Source organism: Camelus dromedarius, chromosome 35, assembly GCF_036321535.1.
Source record: "Camelus dromedarius isolate mCamDro1 chromosome 35, mCamDro1.pat, whole genome shotgun sequence".
NCBI lineage: Eukaryota > Metazoa > Chordata > Mammalia > Artiodactyla > Camelidae > Camelus > Camelus dromedarius.
The window spans coordinates 514,152-530,064 of NC_087470.1; the positions used below are offsets into that span (position 1 = coordinate 514,152).

At 41.8% G+C, this 15,913-nt stretch overlaps 1 pseudogene; it reads left to right on the forward strand.

The window, feature by feature from the left end:
- Nucleotides 1–15,913, forward strand: part of LOC135319938 (trafficking protein particle complex subunit 9-like) — a 51,601-nt pseudogene that overhangs the window by 20,386 nt on the left and 15,302 nt on the right.

The following is a 15,913-nucleotide window of genomic DNA, read 5'->3' on the forward strand; positions in this document are numbered from 1 at the left end:
CCATGAACATTCCTGTAGGAGTTTTTATGTGGACATTTGTTTTCAGTTCTCTTACGTGTGTGCCCACAGAGCAGAAATGCTGGGTCATTCAGAAACCAACTGTTCAACTCTCTGAGGTCCTGCCAGGCTGTTTTCCATCTCACCAGCAAGGGCTGCTATCTCTGATTCCTGTGTGTCCTCATTAGTTCTTGTTATTCTTTTTTAATTATAACGTAATGTAGTGAGTGTGAAGCGGTTTCTCCTAGTAGTTTTGACATGATTTCCCTTACAGCTAATGATTTTGAACATCGTTTCATTGTGCTTATTGGCCATTTGTATATTTTCCTTGAAAAATACCGTTTCGGATCCTTTATTCATTTTTTAATTTAGTTGTCTTTTTTGTTGAATTGTAGGAGCTCTTTTTTATTTGGAGATACAAATTCCTAATCAGATAAATTATTTGAAAATATTTTCTCCTGAGTGTTGTTTTTTTCACTTTCTGGATGGTGTCCTTTGAAGCAAAGTTTTAAATTTGATGAACTCAAATTTATCTCTGTTTTCTTTTTTCCTTGTGCTTTTGGGGCAATATTTAAAATCTGAGGTATTTTATTTAAAATTTACATATAAAATATCTTAATTTTTAGGACCGTCCTAGGAGACGGGTGCTGTTGTTATCCCCAGTCTATGGATAGGAGGCTGAGATGCAGAAAATTTCACTGACTTATGAGTGTCAAAGCTACCCAGTGCTGTGGGAGTTCAGAGCCTCATGATTGTCCCCAAGCATCTGTGCTCTTCACCACCATGCTCCACTACTGCCTGGAATCGTTAATGAAAAAGTCTTTCCTTTTTTGGTTTCTTGTTTGTTTGTTTTCTCATTGGGAACCTCATTTCCTCATTTTCCTTTTGGATATCACTGTAGGTTTATTTTAGGTCTCATGTAGGCAGAAGAGTTGCTATCAGTTAACTTCTTTATTACTCACTCTCCGGTGATGATTGTTGCTATTTGACCTAATCAAGTCATGCTTAAGTGTTTCCTGCTCATGACACTGAAAAGAGTCATGACTTACAGAATGCTCAGAGAAGAAAATAATTGATTGATTTTATTTTGCTACCCAATCAAACCAATCAAATAAAAACCCCGGTGTTGACGCAGACGGTAAGCCCTCCAGAATAGGGTCACTGTCTTCCTTGTGTTTCGTTTGTTTGGTCACAGTGTCTGGATAGTGACTTGCTGTCCAGCAGTTTTGTGAGGATACGGTGTTCGTGAATCATTGTAAGGACAGAATTTTGACAACAGACTGTATTGGTCATTTCACGAGGGAAAAGATAATATAGAAATACTGCTCAGATCTATTTTAAAATTAAGTTTGGAATGTTGAGAAGAGTTCAAGAAACCATACAAAGATCTTTTTCACTTATTTTAGATCTGTCTTAGGCATATTATGATTACATAGCAGAGTAACTTATCAACTAGATTTGACAAGAGGCGTGTATTATTGATTATTTGTTTTAGTTGAAATATTCTACCTGGGAAAAAGTAATCAGTGCCCATAAATGAACAAATATGTTTGTATTTCTATGTAACATGGGAGCAGACTTCATATGTTTCTATATAATATATATGACTGTGTGTTTTAATCTGTCTGTCAGTGTATTTATAGTTTTTCAGCAATGTTCTAACTTTAGAATTCTTCTAAGAAAGTCACCCCCGATTCTAGCGCAGTTTGTACTGTGTATCCTGTCTTATGCATGGGATTCCACTGTCTCCTCAGTGAGGAATTTCCTCCCCTACTGAGGTAGTAGCAGAGTTAAAGGAACTGTGATTTCTAGGCCTTTGCTCTCCACGTGTCTGCAGTTGGCTGTCAATCGCGATTTTCCATTTCTTGAGTTTTCATTGTTCAATTAGAATTTTTGAAAATAAGTGTTAATATGTTGTATTTGTCTCCCTAGAAACTTGATGTGTTTGTGCTTTTCAGTTTTCAATTTCTTAAAAATGTAAATGCTCTCTTGTTTTTAAGTAGTCCTTTTTCACTAGATATTTGTTTACCTCTTTATAGTTAAAATACATTTTTTCCAATGAATGAATCGGTATGCATGTTTTAAAAGATACCTTACTTTTTATTTTCCTTATTATAACAATTATATTCATTCTAGAGAATTTAGAAAATAAGGATAAACACAGTAATAACTTAAAAATGGCCTCTAATCTCACCTAGAGATACAGTTGTAAAATTTCAAATTGAGAATTACAAGTCCTCTCATGTTGTTCTTCTTTTTCAAGATCGTTTTGGTTACTGAGACCCTCGAATTCCCATATGAATTATAACAGCAGCTAATCAGTTTTTGCAGAGGAGCCCGCTGGGATTGTGATCGAGACCACGTAGAATATACGGATCACTCTGGGGAGCACTGCCATTCCAAGAGCACTGTCTTCTGATCCAGGAATTTACGTGGCGTGTCTGTCCAGGTATTTAGGTCTTCTTTAATTTTTTTCAGCAATGCTTTGAGTTTACAGAATATTATTTTACTTTTTTTCTTTGCCTTTATACTGAGGACAAGTGTGCAAGGTACCGGGATCAGAAGTGTATTTTAGCCCCTCCTGTTGCTGCCAACATGGTCGCTGCGCTCTTGCTTTGCCTTGTGTACAATCTTGCACAAAATAGGACCTCAGTATCTCTCTCTTGAATGAATGATTATATGATTGTAGGATGATGCTTGAGAGTCCTTGTGATTTTTTCCTCCAGCCTTTCCCCAATTCTTAACTATGCCCTTTCTCTTCCGAAACTCCAGCCTGGGTTTCAGCCTGCCTGTGGCATTGATTTTCCCTATCTGTAGACTCTTCCTTTCACTGGTTCACGATAATGTTACATGTGGGCTGTGGAAACTTGTCAAGAAAGAACAAATCCATTTCATGCTAGTATTTTTACAGTGTGGTATTTTTTATCGATTGAAATTAAATCAGGCTGACCCCCTGAGCCCTCCCGTGAGCTCTTTTCACTTTCCCACATCTGATACTGCTCTGGTTGCTACATGTGCCCTTCCCCCAGCCTTGGTTTTTGGGTTGAGTAAGTCATTATCAGTGGAGCCCTCTCTTTAAAAGATGAAGAGAACATTGGCTCCTTCTCCCTGGTTGGGGACTTGGATGAGATGAGATACCAGATAAAGAATGGAGCTCCACCTCATTCTGACCCCCGCTCTTTCCGTTCTGTTCTCCAGAGGAAAAGAGTACAATTCAACAGTATAAAGATTGATTGTGAGCTAATGAGATAGACAAGACAATCAATCATTTATTAAATATCCTTTCATGCCAGAAACAAATGTATTATACACACAAAAATCACACAAAGCATGATAATATCGTGCTTACAGACGTGTGTCCGAGTTCGAGTCCTGCTCTGGAGTGACCAGTCCTGTGAGATGGAGAACTGGTAGGTTGGCTTAGGCTCTCCAGGACTGGTTTTCTGTCCTGCAGAGATGGGGCTCGCTAGGCTTCCCTCCCCCGTAGAGGTGCTGTGGCGTGTAACTGTCACGCGTGCACAACTGCTCGTTCCTCGTAAGTGCAGGATAGCATAAATTTTGCGGTGATGGCTTTATGACTGCCCCGTGTAGACTCTCAGTGCTCCAAAGGGATGCCTTGTGGTTTGGAGATGGAATTCTCATTTCTGTAAATACCCAAGGATTGTGGTATTGGGCCCTGCTGATTTGAATCTATTCTTTAGAAAGTACATATTGTAGATATATTTTTCAAGCATGTGTGCTTTTTTGCTTTTATTATTTATAGTTCTACCCTCTCATCTCTTGGTGTGACTTTTCATGGAATCCAGGAAACAGTCCTAACCTACCTGCCTCTTCACTCTTCTCTGTGGTGGTTTTCTTCCCTGACTAGAAGAGGGTTTTGCACAGGAAATTTTATTTGTTCCCCTTTTCTTGGAGTCTCTCTTTCGGTCTGCCCATCTCTCACCTGCCCATCTGTCCATTTATCTACCCACTCATTCTTCTGACTTGTTCCAAAAAGCATTTCAGGCAGCTTACAGAAGAACAGATACCAAATAAACAGGTTAGAAAATGGGGCCAAGTTCAAACTGTGAGGCTAGGAGGCGAGCCTGTGTGAGGGTTGCAGCCGTGAGACACACACCTCTGCCCTGTGACTTTTAAGATCGACAGCAAGAGTGTGCCTGAGGCTCCCAGCAGACACAGGTTAACAGGGTTTGTGGGAGATGCTTACTGGCTGTGAAATAAATAAGTGGCTCAGGAGAAGCCCAACCTTTCCAGCTACAAAGGCTTAGGAGAATATTTTGAGTGTCTTCCAAAATCATGGTATTGCATTGTTTCCTTTGTCAGAGTTCTATGTATAGTTGGTTACATTCTATACCTGGAAATTTCTCCAGAACTCCTTACCAAGTGAGTGCCATTGCTCGGGAATGAGGTGGTTCTGCTCATTGACTGGGGTTGGCCAGAAACCGAAAATGACAGCTTCAAAGGAGCCTGGGATTTGTCAGTTATGTTTTGTCAGTGCTGTAGATTTCAGGAAATGCTTTCACACTTTCTCTCCATCTGAGGCGGCAGCGTGCTCTCTTAGCAGCATCAGGAGCTCAGAGCCACGGGATGTTGGGGGCTGACTGCACTGCCGTCAAGACAGCCAAGCTAGTCACTGCAGGAGTGGTTCTTTCACATAGTGCATTTCATGTTCTATAGTAGAAGGTTTCAACAGGGAGTTAATTAACTGAGTTAATTAACATTTAATAAATATGAAGCTTTGATGAAAAGACGGTTATAGGCAGAATATAAGTTGTGAACACTTTGAAAACGGTTTCATTACTGAAATTTCAGTAGGGAAGATACACAGTTTATCTTATTTATGCCTCTCTTTTAAAGTAACAAAGAAACAAGACAGAAAAGGCAGAGGATGATTTCTGTTATTCCTCTCGGCTTGCAGGTGCCCTCACATCCAGTGGCATCCATCCAGACACCAACACTGACACTGGCCATGCTCAGAACTGCCTCAGCCCTGAAGACACAGGTGACAAATAGAAGGGGGCCTTGCCCTGTTACAGCAGGTGCTCTCACTTTGTGGGTTCTTATGTAACTGCGCGGTGTTAATCAGGATCGCCCATTCTACATTGTGTGGCGCTGCTGCAGTGTCTCCTAGTTATTTGTTTCTGTAAGTACTCGTGTATTATTCTCCAATGTGTGGTACTACACATCTAAAAATGCTTTTTTCAGATGAGAAATAATGTATATTTAATGCAATAAGTCTGAAAAAAGGGACAAAAACGGCTATCCAGGTCCCACTAGTCAGAAATAATAATTAACACTTTAACATCTACTTTCTGTTCTTTTCATCAGTGTGTATCAGCTCTGTCATAAAAACCAGTGAGCACTCTGTGCCTGTTTACTGTGTGGAGACCTCCATTTTCCATTCGGCTTATTACATGTTTTTCTACAATATTGTATCTCCCCTGGCATGATTTTTAATGACCAGTATAGCATTATGTCTTGTGGAGGCATCGTCCATTTTACTTCGGGCTTAAATAAACTTTTAAATTTCAAGTGTACTTAACTGAAATACTGAAAAGAGAACTGTGGTGGTACCGAAAGAGACCTACCTCCCTTCCCCTTATTTCCTGAGTGTAAAAGCTGTTGCCAATGTGGTGTATATATTTCATGACCTTTATGCCTATGACATATATATATACCCATACATACATACATACATACATATGAGAAATCTATGTATATGTGTGTATATATTCTTTTTTGAAAAATAAGGCCATACTATATGTTTTCTGCAGCTCGCTTTATTCACTCAGGGGTATATCATAGACGTCCTCCCACTCCAGACTCACCCGGTCCCTTCAGATAGAGTGGAGGGGTCTCCTGATGTGCAGGTGTGGTCTCTTGTGCAAGGACACCTTTGGTGGGAGAGTGCTGTGGACAAGGCCCTGGGCCATGGGGAAACGCTGGCCCCCTCAGTGCCCACAGCTCACCGTGATTTACCGCATCATTGTCTTGATGGTGGACACTTAACTTTTCTCCATTTTCCACTGTCAGAAAGGATGTTTGACTGGCATTTTCTTTAACAGACATTCCTGTGATCTTGTATGAGCATGCCTTTAGTTAAGTCTTCTGGAAATTTAGTCCCTGGATGTGACATTTACTTTCATCACAGGCTACTTTCAAGTGACTAGAAATTCCTTCTCCAGTGTGGAATGAGAAATGTAGAATTACTTACGTAACCAATTCTCTATCGCTGGATATGATTTCACTTCAGCTTTTCTTCCCACCAGTGTAAACAGTATATCTATTTGAACTGATTTTTTTTTCTAAACGAAACGATTCCTAGAAGTGGGGTTGAATCAGTGTGTACACACGTTTTTCAGAGTTTACATATCCATTGACATGTCATCCTCCAAAAAGTTCGCTCACAGTTTTTTCTCCCACAGATGGACACTAGCTACAATATCTTTTAAAAATATTTACCAATAAGATGAGCAAAAGTGCTTTTTCATTGTTTTAGTTTGCATTTGATGACCAGTGAGGTATTGAGCATTTTTCACTGATTAGCCATCTGACTTTTGAAAAGTGAATGATCCATTTTGTCCTTTGCACAAATTTAAGTGAGGAAGCTTCTTTTTGCTTTGTGACAGCTCTTTGTATGTTATGAACATTAATCCCTTGTCTTCATCAACATCTATCACAGAGTTTTTCCTTGTCATTTCTTTCGTTTCATTTTGTTCAGTAGGTTTATTTTTGTTGTGGCTCAAAATATTCTTAAGATAGTAAATGTCTTCCTTTTGTGTTTTATCTTTGTTATTATTCTTAGAAATACTTTCTTATAATGGTATAAATCTCTTATGTAGGTTTATTTAATGTCTAAGATGGAGATGATAATAGTACTTGTTATAGTGAGGAGAAGTTGAATTAATGTGAGCAAAGAGTTGTATTTGCTGTTATTAGTATTTTAATATTTACATCACTATCTGTAATTATTTTTGTGGTCATTATGACAGGAATAGAATTTGTTCTTTCCAGGTGATTCTCTGATTGTCCCAGGACAATTATTGAATTCATACTTTGCTCTTTGATTTGAAATCCCACATGTATAAAATACTTATGTACACTAGAGTCTCTTTTTGAGCTCATGCTTTATTTCTGTCAATCTTACTTCCTTACTCCAGCGCTATATCTTACATAATGTAAAAATTAATTATTATCTGACAGTGCGATTTTTTTTTTGTTCTTTTCTTCCATCCCAAACTTTCTTGGCTATTATTATGACTTTATTATTCCTGAAGAATTCTAAAATATATTGTTCAAGTTAAAAAAAATCAGATAAGAGTATTCATGGGATTTTTATTAAGTTTTGAATTATTTTTAGGAGAACTTCCATATTTACAAAACTGTTTTCCTCCATGCAATATGTTGATGTCTCTACATTCACACCTCTTATTTACCCCTCAGTACAGTCCTGTAGTTTTCTCCATGTACAACATGGGCATTAATTGTGAGTTTATTCCAGATTATTGTTGATGTTTTTGTTAATTTTGTAAGGGAGAATTTTTTGCTATTATATTTTTTAACTGTTTAAACTGACACCTAGGAAGGCAGATTCGGTTTGTAAATACTCACTTTGTAACAAATCATTTAAAATTGTAAGTATTAAGTAATTGTTCGAGGATCCTTTCTTTTGTGTTTTTAAAAATTTGTTTCCAATATTATCAAAATGGTCATAGCTAAGAAGTATAGGTGTGGAGACAGATGGAGAGAGGTAGTGTGGCTCATGTACAAACTCTGAGCACTTTTATGGCTGCATTTAGGCTGGAGAAGCTCCAGAAGAGCCCACGTTAGACCAGGGGTGGCTTTGTATGCACTTGAAAGCCAGCTTTCCTACCTTTATGGTGAAGCCTGGTGGGCGTGGCAGGTAGATGATCAAGGTCTGATCAAGGTCATTGGCTGCACAGAGAACTGTGTCTGTGAGAACTGGAGTCCATCATCATGGGAAATGCTTGGTGCCAGGAACACTGCAGGGGAGCTGGGGAGTCTGTGTGTTAAGGATTTTCCAGTCCTGGGAGTGGGAAGATCAGACTCTGCATTCAGATCTGAGTTTGAATTCATCCTCTCTTGTTTACTGGTCCTCTGACTTTTGTCAAGTTATCTACCCTCTTTGAACTCCTATTTTCTTGTCTCTCAAAATAGGAGAATTACGGCCTGCTGCTAGAGTGTTTGATCAGGATAAATGATTTGTTTCTATAAGATGCCACGTACAGTCACAATCTCAGTGAGAAATGGGCTGTCACCTCTTCATCTGCAACTCAGTGCTCGACAGGACATTGGGGCAAAGCCAGTCCGTAATTTGTTTGTGATGCAAGTAGGAACAAAATTAATGTCTTGCCTTTCCCTTGCAGTATTACTACTCCTTTGCTTCATTTACTTCTTTCCTCCTTTCCTTTCCCCTCCTCCACCAAAAGATCCTGAGACTCTCTCAGAACACTAGATTCAAATTACTTTAAAGGGTGTCTCATCCTCATGAAATGATAGTAACTTAAAAAAAATCTGTACAGATCCCAGACGTCATTGTATTTGATTTACACACACACACGCACACCCACCCACACACACAATCAGCCTACCTCCCACTTGCTGAGGGAGAAGGACCAATTTTTCTGAGTTTTCATTCACTGAGCGTGAGAGAAAATTCTCTTACGCAGAATTTCACCTTGATTAGTGCATGGTGTTTTTAATTGGATTTCTGCTTTGTGGCCATAGAACTATTCTCCTTATAGAAGAGAGGATGTGGAGACATAGACATTCTGTTGAGATATTGGTGTCAACATATTTGAGTTGGAAAGGACTTAGGACAGCATAGAGTCGTAACTTTTTATGGGTGAGAATTCATGATAGTGTAACTTGGACAAGAACCTAGGTCTTCTGTCTTCGTGTCCACGTGGATGAAGAGGCAACAGGGCGGGAGATGGCAGGGATCCTTCTTGCTTGAGTTCCAGGGTCTTGCTAGTTTTCATTGCTCAGCTGCCTTTAGTTTAGGTCCGTGTGGCCTCTCATGGGAAGGTCACTCTGTCCTGATAGACTGAGTTTCTAATCAGCAAAAAGCCCTGGACCCACTCATATTTCCCAGAGTTTTTCTGCTGTCCTGCTGACAGTTTGTATAAATGATACCTAAGAAACTACTGGATATAAAATCCTTATTGTTATCATTTGCCCTCAAGTTCCATAGGAATGGGGTGCTGTCTCAGGCTGTCTAAGGCTAGATCTGAACAAAGATAGGGTGATAGGCTGTGCTGCTGGACCCTCCCCAGTCATAAGGGATTTCCACCTTAGTTTTTAGAATCAGACAGATGAGTTCAAATCTTGCCTTTACCAGTTATTAGCTTTGTGAACTTGGGGAAGAAACTCTACTTGTTTGTGCCCAATTTTCTTTATCTGTAAATAAGTTCAGTATTTACTTTAGGGTTTTTGTTTTAGAATTGAATGAGCTAATTCCCTCATTTATACCGAAAATACTGATCGCGTGGTTCTATGCTGGTGCCTTGGTAGAAGATTACTAAGGGACTCAGCAGTGAGAATGCAGGTGGGGGACCCCTGGATCATAGAGCTTATATTCCAGGATATGCTTCTAAAAGACTGGATTTGCAGTGGATTATTAGTAAATGTCCATTCCTTTCCTTATCCACATTGATTGTGTATATATCTTTGTACAATATATGAACAATTTTTTATTGCAATTTAAATCTCTTTGTAGTATTTAAATTATGTAGCTATAACAAAATACGTGAAATAAAATGATTTGTCTTTTATTTTCTTTTCAATATGCAAAACAAAATAAAATAGAAAAGAAAAAAGGTTTTGAAGGAGTAGAAATAATTTTATTTCTGTGGAATCAATTCCCTATGTTAGGTTTTTTAGTTGTGTTGTTAAACAGCATATAAAATTGATAGGTTGTGACTTCAGTGTTGATAGCTAGGTGAGTGTAGTTTCTTTTTGTGGTAGTCTTTGATGAATTATTTGCACTAGATCATAAATGATGTGCATGTTACATATTGGAAACGAGGAAAGAGTGGAGACATACTACCTCCAATGCAGTCATCTTGTTACCAAGTTGAAACTCGTACTGCTTGCTGCATGACAGGCCAATAAATCGGGAGATTGAGGTGTTGGAGCAAGGAATAGTGACTTTATTTGAAAAGCTGGCAGACCCAGAAGATGGCAGAATGACATGCTGGAGAACCGTCTCCCCCAAGTCAGAAATCAGTCCGCTTCTATAATAAAAAGGGGCGGGGATGTGGTTGGTTGTTGCAAACTTCTTGCAGTACGAATTGTTTCTCCTTGGAATTCTTTGTTCTTGCAGCTGTCCACGTGGGTCAAATCATGGTGCCCCTCTAAAACCTCCAGAAAGAAATCAAAGTTGATTCTCTATTTTGCAACTTGCCATCTCTATATAAGTGCAGAAGAGTTAACATCGTGAAAGATCAGAGCCCGGAGAATAGGCTCTCCTGGATATTTCAGGCTAAAGGCAACTTTCTTTTACAAAAGGTACAGAGCTACCAAGTCTGAGCCTAGAAAACAGCAAAGGTTTAAAGCCAAAGGAACAGATCTAACATGCAGTCAAATTTATTCTTTTCTATTACAATTTCTTTTTCCACCTCATAAATAATTTTAGTAAGAAACATGAGCAATTTTTTTACTTTTGCTTCTTAGTAACGGATAAGTGGGCCAAATACATTTATGAGAGCAGGGATGCTGTGCGGGCATTGGGGTCACAGCAAACTCTTGTTGGGGGTGGTCGACTCTGCAACATGTCTGATGCCCCGTGGGTGTTGGTGAGGGACCCCATAACCAGGGGCTCTCTTCAGGAACCAGCATATGGGCATTGACCTCTGGAGAACTCTTTTTCAGCTGCCGGAAATTTTTTCAGATACTGTGACTGAAAAACCACTTCAGCTGGTGATAATTAGGGAATAAAGGAAGAGGAAAAGGGCTTGGATTAGATTACAAGAGAAGGACAGAATATCAGGGAACCTGGGGGCTTGGCAGTGGGTCCTTGGGAGAGAGGGGAGCAGAGGTGGGGAGGGGCACGGCTCTGGAACCAGCTCCTGCACCTGCCCCAGGGCCCAAGTCACACAGCTTTTAATTGGCCCAGGACGCTCTCCTGTCTGGATGTCACCCTTTGCAGAACCTTGAGAATCGAAGGTAAGGGGTGGGCAGCACTCACCTAGGGGATCACTGAGGACTTAGTTCAAGTCCACGGTGCCTTTACTGGTCATGTGTCTTCACTTGCCCTTTATCTTAGGATCTGAGAAGCAGGAGCAAGGAACGCAGGGAGAGATCCAGGAAGACATCTGACTGTGTTAAGAGACGACAGTCACAGCCACACGGGGAGCAAGGACACTTGCAGCAAAGTAAAACGATTTCACAACTATTGCATCAGAGCTGCCGGTGTGAGAGAGCCTAAGCCTGTCTCAGAGTGCAGGGGACAAGCGGAAAGGAATGGTAAATTTCCACTGACAGTTGAAATTTTGTTAAATAGCCTGCTACTGTTGCTTGTATCACTTGAATGAATGCAGGCATATTTCTACGGGCATTTATAGGTTCACTCAAACCCACCAGCCACTCTTGCCCCCATCGGGGATGGGCTTTCTCAAGCCCAGTGCACCTCCTGCTTGGGTGGGCCATGCTGCGGGTCCTCGCCTGGGGCCGGGCTGCTGCAGGGCACTGAGTCCCTGAGGCACGGCCTGCGAGACACGACAGGAACACCTCTGCTCTTGACTGAGGGCCTCCGTTTCCCCCTGCAGTGTAAGAATGCTGGTGACTGAGTTAGAAGCATGCTTCAAAGCTGTCCGTGTCCTTGCCATCCAGAAGCAGAGCCTGGGAGCTTCCGAATTTCTCCAGAATGCGGTTTACATTCATCTTCGACAGGTGAGTTTATGTCCTTTTACAAGTGGAGGAATTACTGCAGTTTTCCTGGAACTTACTCACCACTAGTCCATCTGATTTTTCTGTGCTAGGATTCAATATGGCATGCTAAAATTTCTGGAGTCAGATCTTGAAACACTGATGAAGAGGATTATTTTATTTCTTTATATGATAGTATTTTACTTTCAAAATTCAGAGTTTTCAGTTGTTTCAAAATTTTTTTGGGGGGTTGGAGAAACAACTTTGCTCTTACCAACTTTGTGACCTGTTGCTGTATGCCTGTCCACTGTCTTCTGTCACTTGTGAGGGGGTTCCATTTGTGACTCTGTCCGGGTTGTTCATGGTATAAAACATAAAGTCTGTAAAAGTACAGTCCCTTTTACTCCGAAGACATTCCACAAATACTACTTAAATCTGGGTGTGGTTTTAAGAAGACAGAATCATTAGAACATGTACTTGCAGGTTGCTAGTGCAAAATCCCCAAATCAATAGTCTAGCTCAACATCTAAAATCTTTCTAATCTACCTTGGATTTGTATGGATAGTTGAAGCAGTTTGCTAAGAACTCAAGACCAGGGTTAGAATACAGGCTGGTGTAGCTCAGCAGGTCCTCCCAAGCTGATGCTCTGGCAGAGGGCAGGTCCTAGGGGAGAGGGCGTGTCCTCCCCTCCCTGAGCTGACAATTTGATGGCAAAGACATTCATCAGGTGAAGAACTTGGAGTTTCTTCTAAGAACAGTGGGTTTGAAAACAGTCCTAAAAGCGTGGGAGTGACACAATCCCATTTGTCTCAAGTAGGGGAGAGTGGCTTTGGGGCCACTTGGGAGACTCGTGAGTCCAGGTGGGCAGTGTTGGTGGCTTCCACTTGAGCGGTGGGATGGTCAGCGGGTAAAAGCGAACAGATTGAAGGCATGTTTAGATGGTAAAAAGGAAAGGATGAATGATGTCTGTGAAGGTAGGATGGAGTAAGGAACAGGTTTCTGGGTGGATTAATGAGGTAAATGATGGTCCTGCTGTGCTCTGAGGAGGGAAAGCTGTAGAGGGAGTTCTGGGGGATAACTGATGAGTTCAGCTGTGGGTAAAGTGAAAGGCTGTTAGATGTGTGGTTTGGGAGCTCAGGTGAGAGCCAGTAGTGAGTAGGGGGAGGGGAGAGAGACTTTCAAATCAGTTTGTCTTGTGAACATACAAATAAGGATGAGTAATGACACACTTAAAACCTCTATATTCTGTATTTAAAGCCCAGTAACATTTTGCTATATTGACTGCAGAGGTTCTTAACTTTTTTTAATAGAAATAAAATAAATAGAAACAAAATAGTGGAGTTAATGAACATCTTAGAGTTGATGTGTGTCCTTGTATGTATTTTCATACCTCATCTGTTTATAACCATAATCTACAAAAAGTTCGCTTGCTTACCATAAGAGTTAAACAGAGGGACGTGACACACAGTGTTGGGGCTTGAAGCTGATCTTCTCGGGCAAATTATGTCACCTCTCTGTGCCTTAGTTGCATCTTCTGTGACTGCCCCCGGGCCCCTCATCACAGCTGATTTCCTAGACTAGATGTTGGGAGGGAGGCTGCTGAAGGGAATAAGAAGTGGCAACTTCTAGGGATATTGAAGAGAGAGACAAAAACAGATTAAAGCCGATAAACTGAGTAAAAATTCCCTCAAAAGAGAAAGAATCCCGCAGTATTTTGAGCCCCTTAGCGTAAGGGAAACAAAATCAGGTTTACCCAAAGCTCTTGAGCATGTGAGTATTGTGGGTGGGTGGGTGTCATCAGAAAAGGGTTGAGAAAAGGCCTTTTCATTTCCCTAGACGTTTCCAGTAAGGATGGGGAGCAGAAGAGAAAACCCCCTGCTTCACAGTGGAAGCTGCTGTTTTGTGCAAAACTGACCAAAGTTTGGAGACCAGTCATCAGCGGTGCTGGCAAATGAAGAGACTTCGGGATTGGGTGGGGCACTTGCTGCGACTTTCAGGTGACCTGCTGGCTGGGGGATGTGAGGAGGGCAGTAGGTTTGCAGGGGGACCCGGGCATAAACCCTGGCTCTGAGGCTGCTGGTCTGACTAGCAAACCTGGGCACCCGCAGTCCTAATGGGGCAGCTCGGGATGTGGCCTGGGACACCTGCTGAGCTGAGGGCGAGAAGAGGGCTTTCCTGAGGGGGTGTCATGCAGAGAGTGGGAACGTGTTCCTGCAGGGGAGGAAGAGCCTCTGAGCAGGGTGCTGGATGCACAGGCAAGACCAGCCTGAGCACGGAGGCTTCTGGGAGCCAGAAGTCATACAATGGCCCGAACCGCCTTGTTCCTGCGAGACTGCAGGGAAAAGATGCTGAAAATTAGGCTAGGGTCAGACCCTGTGGTGTTTTATGAGTGACAGTAAAGGACTGGTCCGGCAGGCAGGAGAGAACCCTGTGGGCGTCCCAGCTGGGGCGTCACGCCGGAGGGAGGAGCAGAGTTATAGACTTTGCCACTTATTAGCTGTGTGACTTTGAGCAAGATCACCCCACCTCTCTCTATATATAACTTCATCTGTAAAGTGACAGAGTGACAAGCTCGTGTCATCAGAAGGCTTAGTTTAGCTCTGATCCTCTTTGTCCAGTCCTGTCAGTGCTGCCCTGTGAGGTTCTGCAGCGGCTGCTCTAACCCTGGGATGGGAGGGCGTAGAGGGACATTGTAGTGCCTGAGGGCAGGAAGGGGTTGCTTTAAAAGCAGACATGTTGCCGCCTGCAGCTGCAGGCCTGCAGGCAGTTTGGTTGAAGGTCCTGCAGGGGACTTTGGAGGCCTTAGGTTGTGGAGAGTACTTTGGACTCCTTAGCTTCCTCTTAAGTCTTGTTTTCCCTTGCGGACCGGATTTGCCTTTGCAGATTGATGCTGAAGATTTGGGCTTCTAGCAAAGCTGTTTTCAGAGATGGGTATATAAGTAAAATATCGTATAAAATAAAATGATTTATTTAACGTGTGGGACTTCGCAGCTGTTGGGAACAGCTCTGTTGTCCTGGTCGTCACGGAGGACACCAAGGGTCAGCAGAGCGTGCGGGAGGACAGGTAGCCTGCAGTGCTGCTGCGGGGTGTTCTCCCGAGTAGAGCACTCTGTTGAGTTGACTCTTCTCTGAGTTTGGTTGCCAGATGAGCAGACAGCAAATTAATGAGTTCTGGTGGGATTGTATAATGACAGGAAGAAAGAGGAAACCGTAGTTTTTCCAGACTAAAACACGCTTTTGTTTCCTGAACCAGTGTGTTCCATTACAGAATTGATGAGTTCTGTCTATTCCGGGACTTCATTGAAATAAACGTTCAGCCTAAATGTTAAGAGTTATGTTTTATTTGGCTGGAGGACTCGAGCCGGGATGGCAACCTCTCAGATCACTCTGAGGGACTGCTCCCAAGAGGTAGGGGAGGAGCTAGGAAATATAGAAGTTTTACAAGAAAGACCAGGTAGTTGGAACAATAAAATATTGCTTGTTATCTAAAGAAAACCAGATATCTCAAGATCAAGTATTTAGTGCTTTTGTATGTATGGGAGGAAGCAAATATTTGTGTCATTGAATTCATCCCTTTGGCAGGTACCTAGGTATCTAGGGCCAGTATCCTGTCCTTTCTTACTCTGAGTCCACTCAGAGGGCACCACTGTGAGTGGCTGAGAGGCTGGGCTGCAGGCATGCACTCGCTGGGGGGTGGCAGCAGCCGCTGATGACTTGGTTTCAGCATTCTTTGTTTACTGACATGGTTGCAGTATTTTCATTCACATTGTAGTATTTTCATTCACGGACTGATTATGGATAATCTGCAACCTTGGAAAGCAACCGAGATGAAATTACTGCAGGTACATTCTACTTTAATAAGCCGTGTGCAAACATAAACATGGAGGAAGCATACATTTGGATTTGGTGGTGTAGGGAAGGGATTCTGCACATTACAGGAGAACGCAATGCAGAATTCCTTAAGTCCACCTTTCTTTTCTGTAGTGGTTTCTGAGAACAGTTTATGGTAATTAACCAACATTGACAA